The following is a 20,039-nucleotide window of genomic DNA, read 5'->3' on the forward strand; positions in this document are numbered from 1 at the left end:
GTTGGACCTGCAATGTAGCTTTAGCAAATCTGACTTTGAGAACTGCCTAATTACATATTCATAGATAAATATCATATACCTTGCAGACTGCAACAAAGTCCTATTGCCATTTCAATTTATCAAATAAATGAAGTGATTTTTTAAAAAAAGACATTATGCAACTTATTAAACCAAGAGACAATGTATACTCATGATTATTTGTAAAAGCTATAATTTATGGACTGATTTTTCTGTTTTATTGTGTCCTTAAATGCCAGGAACTTGAGTCAATGAAAACTAACTGTACTATGTAAATCCAGAAGCTGAGATGATGGATTCTTAGCAATCTTCTTTAAACATCATAACTGTTATTTAACATTCATTACATATTGGCAGCATTCTAATCCTTTTCTAAGATGCAGAGAAAAACACTCTTTCTGCCCAGTGCATTTACCTAGGTAGTATGAAAGGAAAGACATGCTAATATCACTGAACCATTACAATATCTCTGGTAAAGGTAAGTGCGTGGTAAATATACATGCCAAGTACTATATTATTTTTTGTTTGTAACTCCACTTTTTACTTTTTACAGGATCAAAAGGCAAATACATAAAAGTAATGATAAACCTGTGGTTTTGGACTCACAATCTATAAATTTGTAATTTGTGACTGGAACAACAAAAAGGTGGAGAGACAGAAGCGTAAAGAAACAAAGTTTGTGTAGGCTACTGAAGTAAAATTGGTATCAAATAAAATGAAGTCGTTATAGAATTAGGGTGTTAATTTTAGTCCCCATGATAACTACGAAGAAAATATCTGAAGAAATATGCATATAGAAAAGTAGATGAGAAGAGATTCTAAAGGGTTTACTAACAAAATCAACTAATATTAAAATAGGCAGTAATGTTCATTTCCTGGTGCCATGTAAAAAAAAAAAAAAGTGAATGGGCTAAACTTTCCAGTCAAAAGTCACAATTGACCAAATGAATCATGTCTTAGCTTCCCCAGGGCAAATACCACACAATGAGTTGCTTGAACTTGGGAATTTATTAGTTCATAGTTTTGAGGCTACAGGAAGTCCAAAATCAAGATATCAACAAGGCCTGCTTCCTCTTTTAAAAGCTGTAGCATTCTGGTGCTGGCTACTGGCAATCCTTGGGATTCCTTGGCTTTTCTGTCACATGGTAATGTCCTCTCCTTTCTTTTCCAGGTCCCTGTTTACTCTCTCTCTCTTTTTTTTTTTTTTTTTTTTTATGAACAAACCCCAAGAGTGAGGGCTTGGCTACTGATTTGGTTGTCCCCACTGCTTGCAAGAATATCAGGAATTCTCCAAATAGGGAAGTTGAATTTTTCCCCTTTCTTGCCATTCCCCCAAGGCGACTTTGCAAATACTTCTTTATTCACTGTTCAAATCACTCTGGGACTTTTCAGGGCATCACATTGAACAAACCTACAAAATCTCATGCCCTATTCAAGGTTTCATGTACTTATGATGTTCAATGAACCTGTCCACAGAAGTTATATTAGGAAATGCACTAGTCAGAATATAAATTTTGTTCCAAATAAACATTTCTTGCTTTAGTCTCACACAGAAGTTGAAGTTCTAAAATATGAATGATCATTTATTTTCAACACCCTGTGATATTGACATTCCTTCGTTCTTCCTCATACAAAAACATTTTTTTATTTGTACATTTAGTCACTATCATTGTACACTGTAGGCATTTCTAGATTACACCATCTCAGTCTTTATTATCTACCTTTCCTTCTGGTTTCATATGTGCCAGACATTCATATGTCAACAGACCATATGAATACTGCTTACTTTCAACTTTCAATTCCTCTCTGTGGCTTTCTCTGACTCTGACTTATGGTTATTTCTCTTTATAAGGCCACCAGTAATCTGGAGTAAAACCCAAATTCAGTCAGTTGGGTCACAGCTCTAATTAAAATAACATCTTCAAGAGACCCTATTTCAATTGGTTCATAACCACAAGAACACAGATGATGATTAAAAACACATCTAAATTGGGCACATAATTCAATCTACCACAAATAAAAAAAAACACGACCAGCTATATTCTGTTTACAAAGGCCCACTTTAAATTCAAACACACAAGTAAATTGAAGCAAAAAATTAGAAAAGTATTACATGAAATAGTAACCACAACAGAGGTGGCATGGTTATATTAATATCAGAAAAAAAATAGACTTTGAGTCAAAAACCTTTAAAAGGGACAAAGAAGAACACTATATATTGGTAAAAGGATCAATTCATCAAGAAGATATAATAATCATAAACATATATGTACCTAACAACAAAGCCCCAAAATAGATCAAGTAAGATTAACATTTTTTTAAGTTTGAAATAGACAGATACATATTAATAAAAGGAGAGCTCAGTGCACTACTTGCAATAATGGATACAACACTGAGATAGAAGATGAATAAGGCAGTGGAGGACTTGAGCATGCCAAGTATCTTCTCTGACCACAATGAAATGAAACTCAAAATCAAAAAAAATAGAGAGAGCTAGAAAATTCACAAATATGTGGCATGAAACAGTACACTCTTAAAGAACAAATGGATCAAGGAAGAAATCATAAAGAAAAGTAAAAAGTATCTTGAAACTAATGAAAATGAAAACACAACATACCAAAGCATATGGGGCACAGAAAACACAGTGCTCAGGGGGAAATGTATGACTCTAAATGCTTACATTAAAAAAAGAAGAAATATCCCAACTCAATAATCTACCCTCACACCTGGAGGAACTAGAAAAAGAGCAATCTAAACCCAAAGTTAGCAGAAGAAAGGAAATAATAAAGATTAGAGTGGAGGTAAATGAAATATTGCATAGAATCAATGAAACCAAAAGCTGGTTTTTTGAAGAGATCAATAAAATTGGCAAAGCTTTAGCTAGACTGACAATGAAGAGAGTAAGCAAGTAAACAAAATCAGAAATAAAAGTGGGGTCAATATTACCAATCTCATAGAAATAAAAAGAAGTATTAAAAGAATACTATGAACAATTGTACATCAAAAAATTAGATAACTTACATGAAATGGATAAATTTCCAGAAACACACAAATTATCTAAACTGTCTCAAGGAGAAATAGAAGAATATCAATAGACCAGAAATAAGTAAAGAGATTTAATCAGTAATAAAAAATCTTTAAAGGAAAAAAAGAACAGAATCAGATGGCTTCATTGATGAATGTTTCAACTCTTTTAAAAAGAGAGAACACTTCCTAGCCCATTCTATGTAGCCAACATCACCTTCATACCAAAGCCAAAAAAATATATCACAAGAAGAGTAAAGATTAATGAATAGAGGCAGAATCTTCAATAAAATACTAGCATACTGAACCCAATAGCACATTAAAAGTATTATACACCATGATTGGGATTTATCCCAGGAATGCAAGACTGGTTTAACATAAGAAAATCAATGTCATTGACCACATCAGAATGAAGGGTGGGGGGGGGAATGCAAATATCTCAACTGACCCAGAAAAGTCATTTGACAAAATCCAGAACACTTTCTGAATGAAACACTCAGAGAACTAGGAGTTAAAGAGGACATTCTCAACATGATAAAGGGTATATATGAAAATAGCCACACCTAATATCCTGCTCAAGGATAAAAGACTGAAAGCTTTCTCCCTAAGATCAGGAATAAAATAAGAACATCTGATTTCACCACTGGTATTCAACATTGTACTGGAAGCTCTAGCCAAGGAAATTAGGCAAGAAAATGAAAGGCATCCAGATTGAGAAGAAAGAAGTGAAACTATCCCTATTCATCAATGACATGGCCATATATATAGAAAATTCCAAATACTCTACAAGAATGTAACTAGAATTGATAAAGGAATTCAGCAAAATGGCGGGTTGCAAGATCAAACAAAAATCAGAGTTGCTTTTATACATTAGTAATGAACAATCTAAGAGGAAATTTACTCCCTAAGAGTAAATCAAGAAAAACAATTCAATTTACAATGGCAACAAAAAAGAACAAAATACTTAGGAATAAATCTAATCAAGTATATAGAATCAATATACTATTAACTGAATCAATATCTATTAACTTAACATTTTGACACATTTGTTATATCTATCTATCTATCTATCTATCTATCTATCTATCTATCTATCTATCATCTATGTATCTATCACCTCCCTATTTCCTAAACATTTCTGAGTTTAGGAATGTTTGTACATGGAAAACTACAAATACTTACTGAAATAAATTTTTTAAATCCTAAATAAATGGAAAAATATCCTATGTTTATGGTTTGGAGGACTTAATTTAGTTAAAATATCAATTCTTTCAAAAGTAATTTACAGATTCAATGCAATCACAACCAAAATTCGACAGCCTTATTTGCAGAAACGGGAAAACTAATTTCTAAATGTTTACAGAAGAGCAATGGACCTGGAATGGCCAAAGCCATCTTGAAAAAGAACAATGTTGGAGACTCACATTTCCCAATTTTGAAACTTATAACAAGTGACAGTTATCAACACAGTATGGTACTGGCACAAGGACAGGCATATAGACCCATGGGATAGAAATGAGTGTTCAGAAATAAATGCACACATCTATGGCCAATTGATTTTTGACAAGGTTTCTAAGTATACTCAATAGGGAAAGAAAAATCTCATCAACAAATGGTACTTGGAAAAGTGAATATTCACATGCAAAGAATGGAAGTGGACCTCCTACCTTACACCATATATAAAAATTAACTCAGACTTCCGGAGAAGATGGCGGCTTAGTAAGACGCGCGGGTCTTAGTTCCTCCTCCAGAAAAGCAACTAAAGAAACAGAAACAATACGAAACAGCTCCCGGAGTCACGACAGAGACCAAAAAGACAGTGTACCCCATTCTGGAACGGCTGAACGGGCAGGGAGAATCTGCTGCGGTGAGATACCCGAGGGGCGCGCGTTTTCCCGGCCAGGGCGGCTGGCGACTGGGGTCCCCTCCACGCACGTGGCTCCCCGGTCTGACTGGGAACATTGGATAGTGGGGCCCTCCCGTCACGCTTGGCGTTTCGGGCCAGCTGGGCAATTAGGACCGGCACTCTCCCAAGCCGCGGCGGCCAGCGACCCCCGCCTCCACGCGCGGTTTCCCGGGCCGACTGCCGTGCAGACAGACGAGCGCCACGAGCGCCACCTACTGGGCAGGAAAAGAAAAACAGAGCCCAGAGATTTCACAGAAAAACCTTTCAACCAGCTGGGTCCCACACCCAGGGAAATCTGATCAAATGCCCAGACACCAGCAGAAAATAATGGATGACGCTTGGAAAATTGAAGATATGGCCCAGTCAAAGAAACAAACCAATAGTTCAAATGAGATACAGGAGCTGAGACAACTAATGCTGAATATACGAACAGAAATGGAAAAACTCTTCAAAAACCAAATCAATAAATTGAGGGAGGACATGAAGAAGACATGGGCTGAACAAAAAGAAGAAATAGAAAATCTGAAAAAACAAATCACAGAACTTACGGGAGTGAAGGACAAAGAAGAAAAAATGGAAAAAACAATGGATACCTACAATGGTAGATCTAAAGAGACAGAAGCTACAATTAGTGAACTGGAGGATGGAACATCTGAATTCCAAAAAGAAACAGAAACTATCCGGAAAAGAATGGAAAAACTTGAGCAGGGGATCAGGGAACTGAATGACAATATGAAGCGCACAAATATACGTGTTGTGGGTGTCCCAGAAGGAGAAGAGAAGGGAAAAGGAGGAGAAAAACTAATGGAAGAAATTATCACTGAAAATTTCCCAACTCTTATGAAAGACCTAAATTTGCAGATCCAAGAAGTGCAGCGCACCCCAAAGAGAATAGACCCAAATAGGCGTTCTCCAAGACACTTACTAGTTAGAATGTCAGAGGTCAAAGAGAAAGAGAGGATCTTGAAAGCAGCAAGAGAAAAACAATCTGTCACATACAAGGGAAACCCAATAAGACTATGTGTAGATTTCTCAGCAGAAACCATGGAAGCTAGAAGACAGTGGGATGATATATTTAAATTACTAAAAGAGAAAAACTGCCAACCAAGACTCCTATATCCAGCAAAATTGTCCTTCAAAAATGAAGGAGAAATTAAAACATTTATAGACAAAAAGTCACTGAGAGAATTTGTGACCAAGAGACCAGCTCTGCAAGAAATACTAAAGGGAGCACTAGAGTCAGATACGAAAAGACAGAAGAGAGAGGTATAGAGTAAAGTGTAGAAAGAAGGAAAATCAGATATGATATATATAATACAAAAGCCAAAATGGTAGAGGAAAATATTATCCAAACAGTAATAATACTAAAAGTTAATAGACTGAATTTCCCAATCAAAAGACATAGAATGGCAGAATGGATTACGACCCAGCAATACCACTGCTAGGTATCTACTCAAGGGACTTAAGGGCAAAGACACAGACGGACATTTGCACACCAGTGTTTATAGCAGCATTATCTACAATTGCAAAGAGATGGAAACAGCCAAAATGTTCATCAACAGACGAGTGGCTAAACAAACTGTGGCGTATACCTACGATGGAATATTATGCAGCTTTAAGACAGACTAAACTTATGAAGCATGTAATAACATGGATGGACCTAGAGAACATTATGCTGAGTGAGTCTAGCCCAAAACTAAAGGACAAATACTGTATGGTCCCACTGATGTGAACCGACATTCGAGAATCAGCTTGGAATATATCATTGGTAACAGAGACCAGCAGGAGTTAGAAACAGGGTAAGATAATGGGTAATTGGAGCTGAAGGGATACAGACTGTGCAACAGGACTAGATACAAAAACTCAAAAATGGACAGCACAATAATACCTAAGTGTAATGTAACTAGGTTGGAACACTGAATGAAGCTGCACCTGAAATACGGTTTTTTGTTTGTTTGTATCTTTTGTTTTTGTTTTTTTTCTTTTTCCTTTTTATATATATATATATATTATTAGTATTATTATTTTAATTCTCTTCTCTATATTAATATTCTATATCTTTTTCTGCTGTTTTGCTAGTTCTTTTCCTAAATCGATGCAAATGTACTAAGAAATGATGATCATACATCTGTGTGATGATACTAAGAATTACTGAGTGCATTTGTAGAATGGAATGATTTCTAAATGTTGTGTTAATTTCTTTTCTTTTTTTTGATTAATAAAAAAATTAAAAAAAAAAATTAACTCAAAATGGGTCAAAGACCTAAATATAAGAACCAAGATTATAAAACTCTTAGAAGAAAACAGAAATATCTTCAGAACCTTGTAATAGGCAATGGATTGCTAGGCTTTACACCAAAAGCATGGGCAAAGAAAGAAAAAATAGTTATTACTGGACTTCATCAATATTAAAATATTTTGTGCATCAAAGGGCAGTATCAAAAAAGTGAAAAAAAGCCAACAGAATGGGAGAAATATTTGGAAACCATATATATGATAGGGATTTAATATCCAGAATATAAAGAATTCCTAAAACTCAACAACAAAACAAAAAACAACCTAATTTAAAAATGGGCAAAGGACTTGAATAGACATTTTTCCAAAGAGGAAATACAGATAGCTAAAAGTACATGAAAAGATGCTCAGCTTCAATAACTATTAGGGAAATGCAAATCAAAACCACAATGAGATACCTCCTCTACCCCATTAAAATGGCTATTACTAAAAAAGAAAAAAAGGAATATAACAAGTGCCAGGAGGATGTGGAGAAGTAGAAACCATAGTAAATTGTTGATGGAATTGTAAAATGATGCAGCCATTGTAGAAAATAGTTTGGCCATTCCTCAAAAAAGTTAAACAGAGAATTACCATATAATCTAGCAAGCACATTTCTAGATATATAACCAAGAATGGAAATCAGGGAGTTAAACAGATATTTGCTCACCAATATTCATAGCAGCATTATTCACAATAGCCCAAAGGGAGAAACTATCCCTGTTCATCAACAGATGAATGGACAAACTAAATGTTACGCAGTCTTTAAAAGGAATGAAGTTTTGATACATACTACATTATGGATGAAACTTGAAGACATGAAGTTTAGTGTAATGTCAAGTGTAAAAGAACAAATATTGTATGATACCACTTATATAGAAAATGCAAACTTAAAAAGATAGAAAATAAAGGTTTCCTGGTTACCAGGGGGCTGGTGGAGAGGGAATGGGATGTTAATGCATAATGGGTGCAGGCTTTCTGTTCCAGGCAACAGAAAAGTTTTGGTAATGGATGGTGGTGATGATAGCACAATATCATGAATGTGATTATACCACTGAATTATATGCTTGGGGGTGTGAAAGGGGAAATATATGTTCTGCATGTTTTTCCATAATTAAAGAAAAGAGAGAGAGAGACTAAAGAGGCAATGACAATTAAATGCAATACATGATCCTGGCCTGGATCTAACAATGGAGCAGAAAATGCCCAAAGGACATTATTAGAACCATTGAAAAAAATGGAAAATAGAGTATATGCTTTTAATCAATGTTAAATTTCTTGAAATTGATGATTATACTTAATATGGCTATATAAGTGAGTGTCCTTGCACTTCGGAAATATACTTGGAAGTTTTAAATACAGTGAACATGATGTATGCAACTTACTCAGAAATGTTTAGGAAATAGGGAGGTGATAGATACATAGATGATAGATAGATAGATAGATAGATAGATAGATAGATAGATAGATAGATATAACAAATGTGTCAAAATGTTAAGTTAATAGATATTGATTCAGGGTAGCAGCTATATTGGAATTCTCTGTATTGGTTATGTATCATTTTTGCTACTTTCCTGTAAGTTTGAAAGTGTTTCAAAATTAAAAGTTTAAAGAAAAATTGTCTTGATAATTCTTGAGCCTATACCTTGAGCATCAACTTATCAAATTCCATGAAAAACACTTCTGCAATTTTATAGACAATTTATACATTAATATGTAATTTATAGATTAATCTAGAAATAAAGTCATCTTTATAATATTGAGTTTAGCATTCCATGAACATGGTATGTGTCTATTTTTATTTATTTAGGCCTCTTTAATGTTTTTCTAAAAAGTTTATAATTTTACATATCTTTTGTTAAATTTATCCTAAGTGACTTATAGTTCTTCTTGCTATTGAGAATGAGATCTTTGCTATATTTTTATTTTCCAATTGGTTCTTGCTTGTATATTGGATATGAACTTTTATTTGTATATTGATCTTATGTTTAGCAACCTTGCCAAGCACTCATTTATATCCATAGATTCTCCTGGATTTCTGTGTGGAGAATATTATCTATGAATAGTGACATTTTCCTCATATCCCAGAATTATGCCCTAGCTTTATATGCCTATCATTTTATATGACTTTCTTAGTTTTCTTGATCAACCTTGCCAGAGATTTCATATAATTATTTTGGTCTTATCAATGGATCAGATTTTTTGTTTTTTTTAATCCTTCTCTTTGTTTCTTTTTTCTGTTTTATTAATTTTCATAGTGTGTTCTGTTTTACTTTTTTCAAAATCTGAAATTGAAAATTCAGCTCATTAATTTAAAATTGTTCTTTCCTTATACATACACTAAAATATAAGATATCATGCTTGTCTCTCTATTAATACTGGTCCGCTCTCATTGTCATTACTTTCTAAATATTATTATTATATTATTATTAATATTATTGTTAATAATATTGTTATTAATATTATTATATTATTATTATTATTATATTATATTTATTGCACCCATAAGTTACTTAGTTTGGTTTCCAAATACATAATAGTTTGGGCTTTCTTTTTCTTATAGATATCTAATTTTGCTCAGAAAAGAAGATCTTTATTATATAGATTGATTGATATTTGCTGAAATGGGCTTTGCACTCAACAGTTTTTATAAAGTTCTATCCTTGTCTGAAAATTATATATATTCTCTAATTGTTGAGCAGCGGACTCTAGATTTAATCACTAGATCAAGATGGTAAATTATGTTGTCCTAATTTACTATATCTTTATTTTTGCTTGATCTGTCAGCTTTTAAAAGAATTTGTTGATTTCTATTTATAACTCCTCTGACTTTTTTTTTTCCTACATGGGCAGGCACCGGGAATCAAACCTGGGTCCTCAGGCATGGCAGGCAAGCACTCTTACCTGCTGAGCCACCATGGCCCACCTTCCTCTGGCTTTCTTTTTAATATGTTTTGAAGTCACGCATTTAGATAAAGATTCAGAGCTGTTGAAATGCAAGGGCCAGCTTCTCCAGAGCATCAACTAGTTCCATCCCCTTATGCCATATTATCGACAGCCCCTTTCAACATGAAAAAGTTAGAATGGCCATAGCCCAAAGACCCCTAAAGAGTGGGAGAAAGATCACAGGTGATGGTAGAGTTATACAGAGAAGGTAGGTATGCCAGTTTGAAAGGATTTACGTACCCCCAGAAAAGTCATGTTTTAGTCCTAATCAATCTTGTGGGAGCAACAGTTTCTTCTAATTCTTGTTCAGTTCTATAGATTGAAAATTTGATCAGGTTATTTCCATGGAGATGTGACTCAATTAATTGTGGGTATTGAACTTGACTAGATGGAGACATGTCTCCAATCATTCTACATGAGTAGATTAGTTTACTGGGATCGTATAAAAGAGGAGACATTTTTTGGAGAGAACTCCTTTTGAGAATGATGAGAAAGCCACAGCAGAGCCGAGCAGAGCCAAGAAGCTGAAAGAACCACAAAGTCCACCAGCCAGTGACCTTTGGAGATGAAGGAGAATGCCCCTGGAGGAGCTTCATGAAGCAAGAGGCCTGGTGAGGAAGCTAGCAGACATCATTGTGTTCACCATGTACCTCTCCAAATGAGAGAAACCCTGACCGTGTTTGCCATTGTGCCTTTCCACTCGAGAGAGTAATCCTGACCTTCACTGGTCATCTCAAATCAAGGTATCTTTCCCTGGATCCTTCAGATTAGACATTTCTATAGACTTGCTTTAGTTGGGAAATTTTCATGGCCTTAGAACTGTAAACTTGTAACTTATTAAATTCCCCTTTTTTAAAAAAGTTCCAGTGTTGCCAGTGTTCTGGAGCAACTAGAAGGAAAAACCTGAGATGATGGAATCGTAGCCCATGATGAACTCTGAGATCTATTCTCTATTTGTTGAAGAGTGTTTGAAAATTACTGCTTTTTTCTTCATTGCTTTGTATATATATTATATTATATAATAAGATATTGAGAGAGAGAGAGAAAGAAAGGCCAAAAAGTAGCCTAATACAATCAACTTATTTCAGAATAAAAAATTTAAAAAAGATTCAGGGTTGTTATATTTCCCTAATAAGCTGGGGTTTTTCACCATTAAATAGTGATCTGTTTTTTTTTTTTGTTTTTTTTTTTGTTTTTTGTTTTTTTTTTTAAAGGAAAGACAGAGAGAAGGAAGGAAGGATAGAAGGAAGGAAGGAAGGAAGAAAGGGAAACATTTTTAAACATTTTCTTGTTTTATTGTATTCTGTTTCTCTAGTGATCTGTTTTTAATAAGGTTTTTTTTTTTGCCTAAAAATCTATATTGATCGATAATAAATGTTAAGACAACTCTACATAGATTTGGTATATGTAGATACCGAATTTTCTTGGCCAATAATATTTTTTATCCTTTTATGCTCAACATTTCTGTATCTTTATTTATTAGGTGCCTCATAAAATGCTCAAGGCTGGAATTCTGGGGATAGAATATAGGAATTTCAGTTTTTAAGAAGCCAAATCAATTTATTTGCATTTATTGTGATTATATTTGGCCTTATTTCAACTTACAATGTACTTTATATTTGTTATGTTTTCCATTATTTTTTGTTTGGTTCTTGCTGCGGCTGTTGTTTTTTTCTCATCTGCCTTAGCTTACTTTCCTATATTATTTTCTCCCTTCCATTGCTTTGGAAATTGTTCTCTCTTTTTTTTTTTCTTTTTTGTAATTACCCTTAAATTTTTAACATACTTGGGTTAAAGAGATTTAAAATTAACTGATACTTCAATTCTTCAATTCTAATAATAAATGTTAGAATTCTCCCAACTTTTAGTGTATTTGTTAAAATTATTTCCATTCCACTTCTTATTAAAACATCCATAATCTATTTATTCAATACTTATGTTTACTTATTTCCTTGATCAGAATTGCTTCTTACAACCACTCATTTCTTCTGTTTAATTTTCATCTTCCTGAATTACATTTACTGAGACGTTCTTTTAGCAAGGGTCAGTATGTATTGTAAACTCAGTCTTTAAAAGACAAAACTATTTTTTTCATCTTGAATAATTCAACTGAGCACAGAATTTTAAGTTTATAGTAATTCTCCCCTTGGCACTTTTAAGGTATTAATTATCCCAATATCTTCTGGCATATACTATTTCTGATGAGAAGTTTGCTATATAAATGGCATTTCTTCAGTAGAGAACAAATTGTCTTCCCTCTTTGTTTCTAGGGTTTTCTCTGAGCTTCATATTTTTCTGCTCCTGAGTATGGGTCTAGGTATTTATAAGTATTCATATACAGGTATGGATTTATTTTTATTTTCACTGTTCTTATCAAACTCCTAACTTCTATATGTTTAGATTATGTATGTATAGACATAGATTTATTTATTTATTTATTTTTGGTCTCGCCCAATGTATAATTTCTGAATCTGAAGACTTGGGCTGTTTTTTTTGTTGTTTGTTTTTCTCAATTCTGAAAAAAAAAGTGTAAGTTTCTCATTCTGGAATTCCTATTAAACGCATGTTGAATTTTTGCCATTCTTCGTTGTTTTAACTGTTTGTTCATATTTTCCATACTTCATCTCTCTATTTTGCAATCTGTAACATGGTAGGTTAGAGGATTGTTTGGAAAATGATCACCCTCTTTCTCTCCCTTCACAAAAGAAGTATAATTCCCTGCTACTTACTTTGGGCATGGCATGTTCTTGAAATGTGCATACATAGTTGAGCTTGACTTTTAATCTCCTGATATTTTCCATAAGAATATGATTTACAAAGCTATTTTTACAAGGATGTGAGATATGTAGAAAGACCTGGACTCAATATGCAACTTAGAGAAAGCTGAGACCTGCCGAGATCAGCCAAAATCCAGCTAACCGCATATGCATGAATAAGAAATATGTGCATAGTTTTGTATGCCACTAAGTTTGGGAGTGTTTTGAAGAGCAGTGAAATTTGAATTATACATAATTTGGTATTTAAAGTGGAGTGGTACCATAACAAAACCTTAAAATATGTGGCATTGACTCCCCCCTAAGTAGGACATGACATCCAGGGGTGAAAGTCTCCCTGGCGATTTGGGAGATGACTCCCAGGAATGAATCTGGCCCTGGCACCATGGAATCAACAATTCCATTCTGACCAAAAGGGGGAAAAGAAGTGTAACTAATAAAGTATCAGCGGCAAAGAGAGTTCAAATAGACTCAAGAGGCTACTCTGGAGGTTGCTGTTATGCAAGCTTCAGTTAGACCTTGCTACCTATCATAATCTGCCAACCCCCAATCAGGACCATTCCAGCCAATCCTAAAGAACACCTAGGGCAATATACAAGATTTCACAAATGTTCCATGCACTAGAGTAACTTTCCAGAAACCTACAACCACCAGAAGGGTCCTTGGACCAGATAAAGTTCTGAAATCTAGAGGGCCCAGCCTCTCCAGAACAACAGATAGTTCCATCTCCTTACCCCATATTAGTGACAGACCCTTCCAATACGAAAAAGTTAGAATGGCCATAGCCAAACACCCCTAAAGAGAGGGATGGAAAGATCAGTGATGGTAGATCTACACAGAGAAGACAGGATTTAACAAATGAATGTGAATGCTGAGTCATTAAATTGATATCTCTTTTAGTCTCCAGTATCTTAGAGCAGCTAGAAGCAAAAACCTAAAATTGTGGAATTGTAACCCATGTCAAATTCTGAAATATGTTCCACAATTAATTGTGGTGCTTTGCTTTGAAATTTATTGCTTTCTTGTATATATGTTATTTTTCACACACACAAAGAAAGATCTGAGAGGATTGTATGGTAGGCCATGACAAACTCTGGGATCTGCCCTGTAATTATTTGTTGAAGAGCACTTTGAAAACTATTGCTTTTTTTTAATTTCTTTGTTTTGTATATATGTTATACAATACAATAAAAAAGTTTTAAAAAAATATGTGGCAATGGTGTTGGGAATGAGCAGCAGGCAGTGAGGTAATTATTATAGAAGACTGGAAAAATGGCAGGTGATGTTATGCAGTGGCATAAAATGAGGTAAAATTGTCACCTCCAGGAACATGGAAAGAAGAACACATACCTACTAAACTTGTGAAGTTGAGTGAGGTGTTTCAAAGTAGAATGTTAAAAAAACTGCATTTGAAAAGATACAATAAGAAAGACATGGGCTCAAAAAGAACAAATAGAATTGAGAGGAAATATAGGGTCCAGAAATACTGAAACCTTCAAGGTTAAAAAATGAAACTGTTTCTTACCAAATCACAGCCACAGGGGAAAACAAAACTGCTAGTAAAACATGACCTCAGAGCAAACACTAAACCAAGTATGTGAGTATAATATCCTGTGCTAAGACTTCTGAAAAGATTAAGGTTATGATGCAGGTCTGAGCATCCTGAAAGCAGGCTCTGAGACTTAGATTGGCACATGTATTGGTTAGAAACTGTTATGTACCCCAGAAAAGCAATGTCATTTTAATCCTAATCCAATCTTGTGGGGACAGACCTATTGTTTGGGTGGGAGCTTTTGATTAGATTATTTCTGTGGAGATATGACCCACACAATTGTGGGTGGAATTTTTTTATTAGATGGAGATGAGACCCTGCCCATTCAAGGTGGGCCTTAGTCCTTTTACCAGAGCCCTGTATGATGAGATTAAGAGGTAGAAAACATAGATAGAGCTGAGAACTGGCACAGAGGGGCAGAGAGATGAAACCAAGACACAGATGTCTGGGGATTCAGAAGGAGCTGAGAGAGCTATTCAAACCCAGAAACTGGGAGAGAGGGACAGCAGACATCACCATGTGCCTTCCCATGTGACAGAGAAACCCTGGACCCAATCAGTCTTTCTTGAGAGAAGGTATCCTCTTGTTGGTGTCTTAATTGACATTTTCACAACATTAGAATTGTCACTTGTAACTTAATAAATCCCCTTTATAAAAGTATATCCATTTCTGTTATATTGCATTCTGGAGCTTTAGCAAACCAAAACAGCATATCAGGGATTGCTTTGAAGATCAAGACTTGTGGAAGGGAAAGAAGCAATACTGGGCAGAAAGAAGGGGGCTGTAAGGCATTTACAAAAAGGCTCAAAGAATCCACAAGGAGATTTAAAGCTAGTTGATCTTTCAGAGTTGTTCCAAATTGGAACATTCAGATTAGACCGTTATAACACTGTATCAATCAGCCAGTGGATACTAACTGCTCTTAGGAAAGGAGCATGACCTTGCACATGGTGGATCTCTTCAGCTGAGGACAATTCCAAAAGTGGACGCTAGCTGAAGTCTGTCAAACAGCAGAAATCTAAGACGCTGGAGGAATAAATCCTTTAGTCCAGAAGGTAGAAGTTAGTAGCACAGGACATTATCCATGACAATCAACCCTCTAACCACTCGTGTCTACTTTGCATAAGTTTTGGTAATAGATCTATAACATGAGAGGAAAGCTAATGAAATAAGGTTTCCATGATGACAGCCGGTTTCAAGGCCACAGTGGATACTTAGCATATCCCTTCTCATCTACCTAATTATAGATTCCTCTCAACCTTGGATAGCACCTCTGCTGGTCTTTGTGACTTACCCATTGGGATGACCCAGGCCCTCATCCTTGAATGTCACCATACCTTTCTCAGTCACAGCTACTCTATTTGTCCATTTTCTATCAAAATTGAGCAAGGGAGTACCAAGAAATGCCAAATACATTCCTTTCTCTCATTATGTAACAACAGGCCTACCTCTCCTAATAATGAGGATGATAATCCTAACAGAATGATATTTTCACTCCTTGGGACTAGGAGCTAGAAATGACCTAAATGTGCTGTTTTGAAACTGTTATGTACCCCCAGAAAAACTACGTTTTTTTCTTAATACAACATTGTGGAGGCAGACCTATTTTTTTTAGGGTGGGGCCTTTTGATTAGGTTGTTTCCACAGAGATGTGGACCACCCAGTTGTGGGCAGGACCTTTTGAATAAGTGGTTTCCATGGAGACGTTTCTCTGTCCATTCAAAGTGGGACTTAATCTTCTTACTGAAGTCTTTTAAGAGGGAATCATTTTGGAAAAAGCAGAGAGTCAATACAGACAGAAACATTTGGAGTTGTAGAAAGAAGATGCCCCTGGAGAAGTTGTTTGAAACCAGAAGTCAAAGGAACAGCAGGTGCTAGCCATGTGACTTCCTGGCTGACAGAGGTTTCTGGGTTCTATTGGATTTTCTTGAGTCGAGGTATCTTTCTCTGGACGTCTTAGTATGGACATTTTTATGGCCTTAGAATTGTAAACTTGTAACTTAATAAATCCCTTTTATAAAGCCAACCCATTCCTGGTATATTGCACTCCAGCAGCATTAGCAAACTAAAATACATGATGAGTCAGTTTAAAGTTCAATGGGATTCCCTACTGTGTTTCCTGGAAGAAATGTTCCCCCTTTGGGACCCAACATCTCAAAACTTGCAGAGACAAGATGTGTTGACACAGGAAGCACAAATTCCCAAGAAGGTCTCTGAGAATGATGACAAACAGAGCTACCATTACTCCCACCCCTTGATTCCCATACTCATTAATTCTAGCTGATAGAGACATATTAACATATAATGGTCATTGATCCAGAGTACATTCTTCATCTGATAGGATGATGCCCCATTCTTTTATAGTTTCATCTCTAAAATCATGCTTCACAAATACCCCTAAGGAATGGGAGAAAGATCGAAGGTGATGGTGGAGTTATACAGAGAAGGTAGGGTTTAACAAATGAATATGATTGCTGAATCATTATTTTTATATTTTTTTTAGTTTCCAATATCTTACAGCAGCTAGAAATAGAAACTTAAAATTTTGGAATTTTTACTTATGCCAAACACTGAGGTCTGTTCTGCAACTCACTGTTGCAATATGCTTTGAAATGTGTTGCTTTTTTGTATATATGTTATTTTTCACACGAAAAAAGTTGATTGTGATGGTAAAAATATATATATATTTATTCCTTTTAGCCTCCAATGTTTGGAAGCAGCTAGAAGGGAAAATCTAAGATGATGGAATGGTAGCCCATGCCAAACTCTGGGGTCTGTCCTATAACTACCTGTTGAAGTGTGCTTTGAAAACTATTGCTTTTTCCTTTCTTTGCTTTGTATATATGTTATATTATACAATTATAAAGATTAAAAAATAAAGTGGTGCTCCAGCTGCATCTTCAACAGGCCATTCTATTGCTCTATTGAGTCAGCAACTGTTTAAAATTTATGGGTGGGGCAGTATCACATGGGTACATACTCATCTACCCACTGCCATATGAACTTTGCTATAAGGTGAATCTCTTTGTTTGATGTGATATTATGAAAGCTCTTGTATCATGAGATCCAACACTCTAAGTCTTTAGATGGTGGTGACAACAGAGGTCCTGTTGGGCAATCCATACCTGTAATTTGTGTCAATCCAATTAAGATGAATAATCTAATTTTAATGAATTTTGGTCATTATGAAAATCAAAACTGGAGGGCATGCACCATGCCAAAGAGTTCATAGCAAATCTAGTGTTTTTTCTAATCATAGACTACAGAAAACAATAAAAATTTCAGCTAATGTTTTAACCTCATTTGAAATTCTACAGGTTATGTGTATTGTAAGCAGTGTACAGCAGAATTTTAATAAAACTTGAGAGTTCTCTCCTTAACTAGAAATTTCCTTTCAAATATTATTTTGACCTTCTCACTGCTGGATGTTCAGTTTGTGAAATTGCAGGTCTTTCCCTCAGAAGAAATAAACCAAGAAGAAGAACCTAAGGTTCATGTACTCTGAGCCATTGTGACTCTAGCTCTCTTGACCACCCTTTGGAGTAGGATGTCCCTAAAATCCCTCAAACGGATCTTCCTGCTTCTGTCACTCCTGAGTTTCCTTGTGCTGCAGTACCTCAGAATACCCACTACAACATGACAGAATGTGAACTGGATTACTACTATGAGTATGAACCAATGTACCCACAAGACTTATGCTCCCTACTTTGAAAGCATTCAAACTGCTCTCATCAAAACCCATTCCTTGTCATCCTGGTGACTCACACCCCTCAGATGTGAAAGCCAGAAAGGCCATCAGACTTACTTGGGGTGAAAGAGGTCTTGGTGCAGGGATGAGGTTCTTATATTTTTTAAATTGTATCAGCAGGCTGAAAGGAAAGACAAAATGTTAGCATTGTCCTTAGAGGATGAACATCTCCTTTATGGCAACATAATACATCAAGATTTTTTTAGACACATATAACAACCTGACCTTGAGAACAATTATGGCATTCAGCTGGATAACTGAGTTTTACCCCAATGCCATGTATATTATGGAGACAGACACTGATGTTTTCATCAATACTGGCAATCTGGTGGAGCATCTTTTGAATTTAAACCATTCAGAGAAGTTTTTCACAGGTTGTCCTCTAATCAGTAATTATCCATACAGAGAATTTTACTAATAAAAACATATTTCATACCAGAAATATCCTTTTGAGGTGTTTTCTCAGTAGTGAAGTGGTTTGGGTAACATAATATCCAGAGATTTTGTGCCAGGGATCTGTGGAATGATGGATCTTTGTAAAACCCATCAAGTTTTAAAGGTGCATATATTGGGATCTACTTGAATGTATTAAAAGTGGACATTCGTATTCCAGAAGACCTTCTCTTTTTATATAGGATCCATTTGGAAGTCTGTCACCTCAGATATGTGATTGTAGCCCATGGTTTTTCTTCCAAAGAAATTATCACATTTTTCAAAGTTATGCTAAGGGACACCCATATCATTATTAATTTCACATTCTACCAAAAGCCTAGAGAAGGGCAGGATGCTTTGTGGAGAAGTGTTAAAATTGGTACTATGAAACGTCAAATGGAAAATTCATGGAAAGGTCAATGTGCTGCCCTATAGTGATCTGAAATTCATAAAGAAGCCATAAACTAGAGGTGAGGACTATATTTATTTATGAATTATTTTGTCAAAAATCAAGTCAGGCCCTTTTAAGATGATATTCAGAGGAATTAAATTGGAGATTTTTTGCTAATAAAATAAATAGCACCAACCTATTTTGACATGTCATTCTGTCTATAGACTAGAATTTCTTAAACAGGGTTCACTGAATTATAAACTCATTAATCCAAAAATCAAGCAATGTGAAGTTCTGTTTATTAAACAATCTAGTAAGTTAAGGGTATTTTCTATATCTTATATGGATCATTGATTTTTAAAATATATAGTTCTCTTCAGAATATCAGCTAGCTTCATCTCCCTACACCGTATTATTGACAGCCCCTTCCAATGTGAAAAAGTTAGAATGGCCATAGTAAAATACCACTAAAGAATGGGATAGAAATATCAAAGGTGATGGTGGAGTTATACAGAGAAGGTAGGGTTTAACAAATGAATATGATTGCTGAATCACTAAATTGATATTTCTTTTAGTTGCCAGTATCTTAGAGCAGCTAGAAGTGAAAACCTAAAATTGTAGAATTGTAACCCATACCAAACTCTGAAATCTGTTCTACAACTAATTGTGCTGTGCTTTGAAATTTGTTGTTTTGTATATATGTTATTTTTCACAAGAAAAAAAAGTCAATTGTGACAATAAAAAAAATATTTATTTCTTCTAGCCTCCCATATTCTAGAGCAGCTAGAAGGAAAAATCTGAGATGTTGGTATCATAGCCCATGACAAACTCTGAGATCTGTCCTCTAACTACTTGCTGAAGAGCGCTTTATAAACTATTGCTTTTTTTCTTTCTTTGCTTTGTATATATGTCATATTATACAATAAAAAGTTAAATATATCTGTGTAATAAACTTAAGTAGAGATATACCAGGG

At 35.0% G+C, this 20,039-nt stretch overlaps 1 pseudogene; it reads left to right on the plus strand.

Moving 5' to 3' along the window:
* Nucleotides 1-19,109, plus strand: part of LOC143690671 (UDP-GalNAc:beta-1,3-N-acetylgalactosaminyltransferase 1-like) — a 47,132-nt pseudogene extending 28,023 nt beyond the window's left edge.
* Nucleotides 19,110-20,039: the final 930 nt, after the last annotated feature.

Source organism: Tamandua tetradactyla, chromosome 7 (genome assembly GCF_023851605.1).
Source record: "Tamandua tetradactyla isolate mTamTet1 chromosome 7, mTamTet1.pri, whole genome shotgun sequence".
Lineage (NCBI taxonomy): Eukaryota > Metazoa > Chordata > Mammalia > Pilosa > Myrmecophagidae > Tamandua > Tamandua tetradactyla.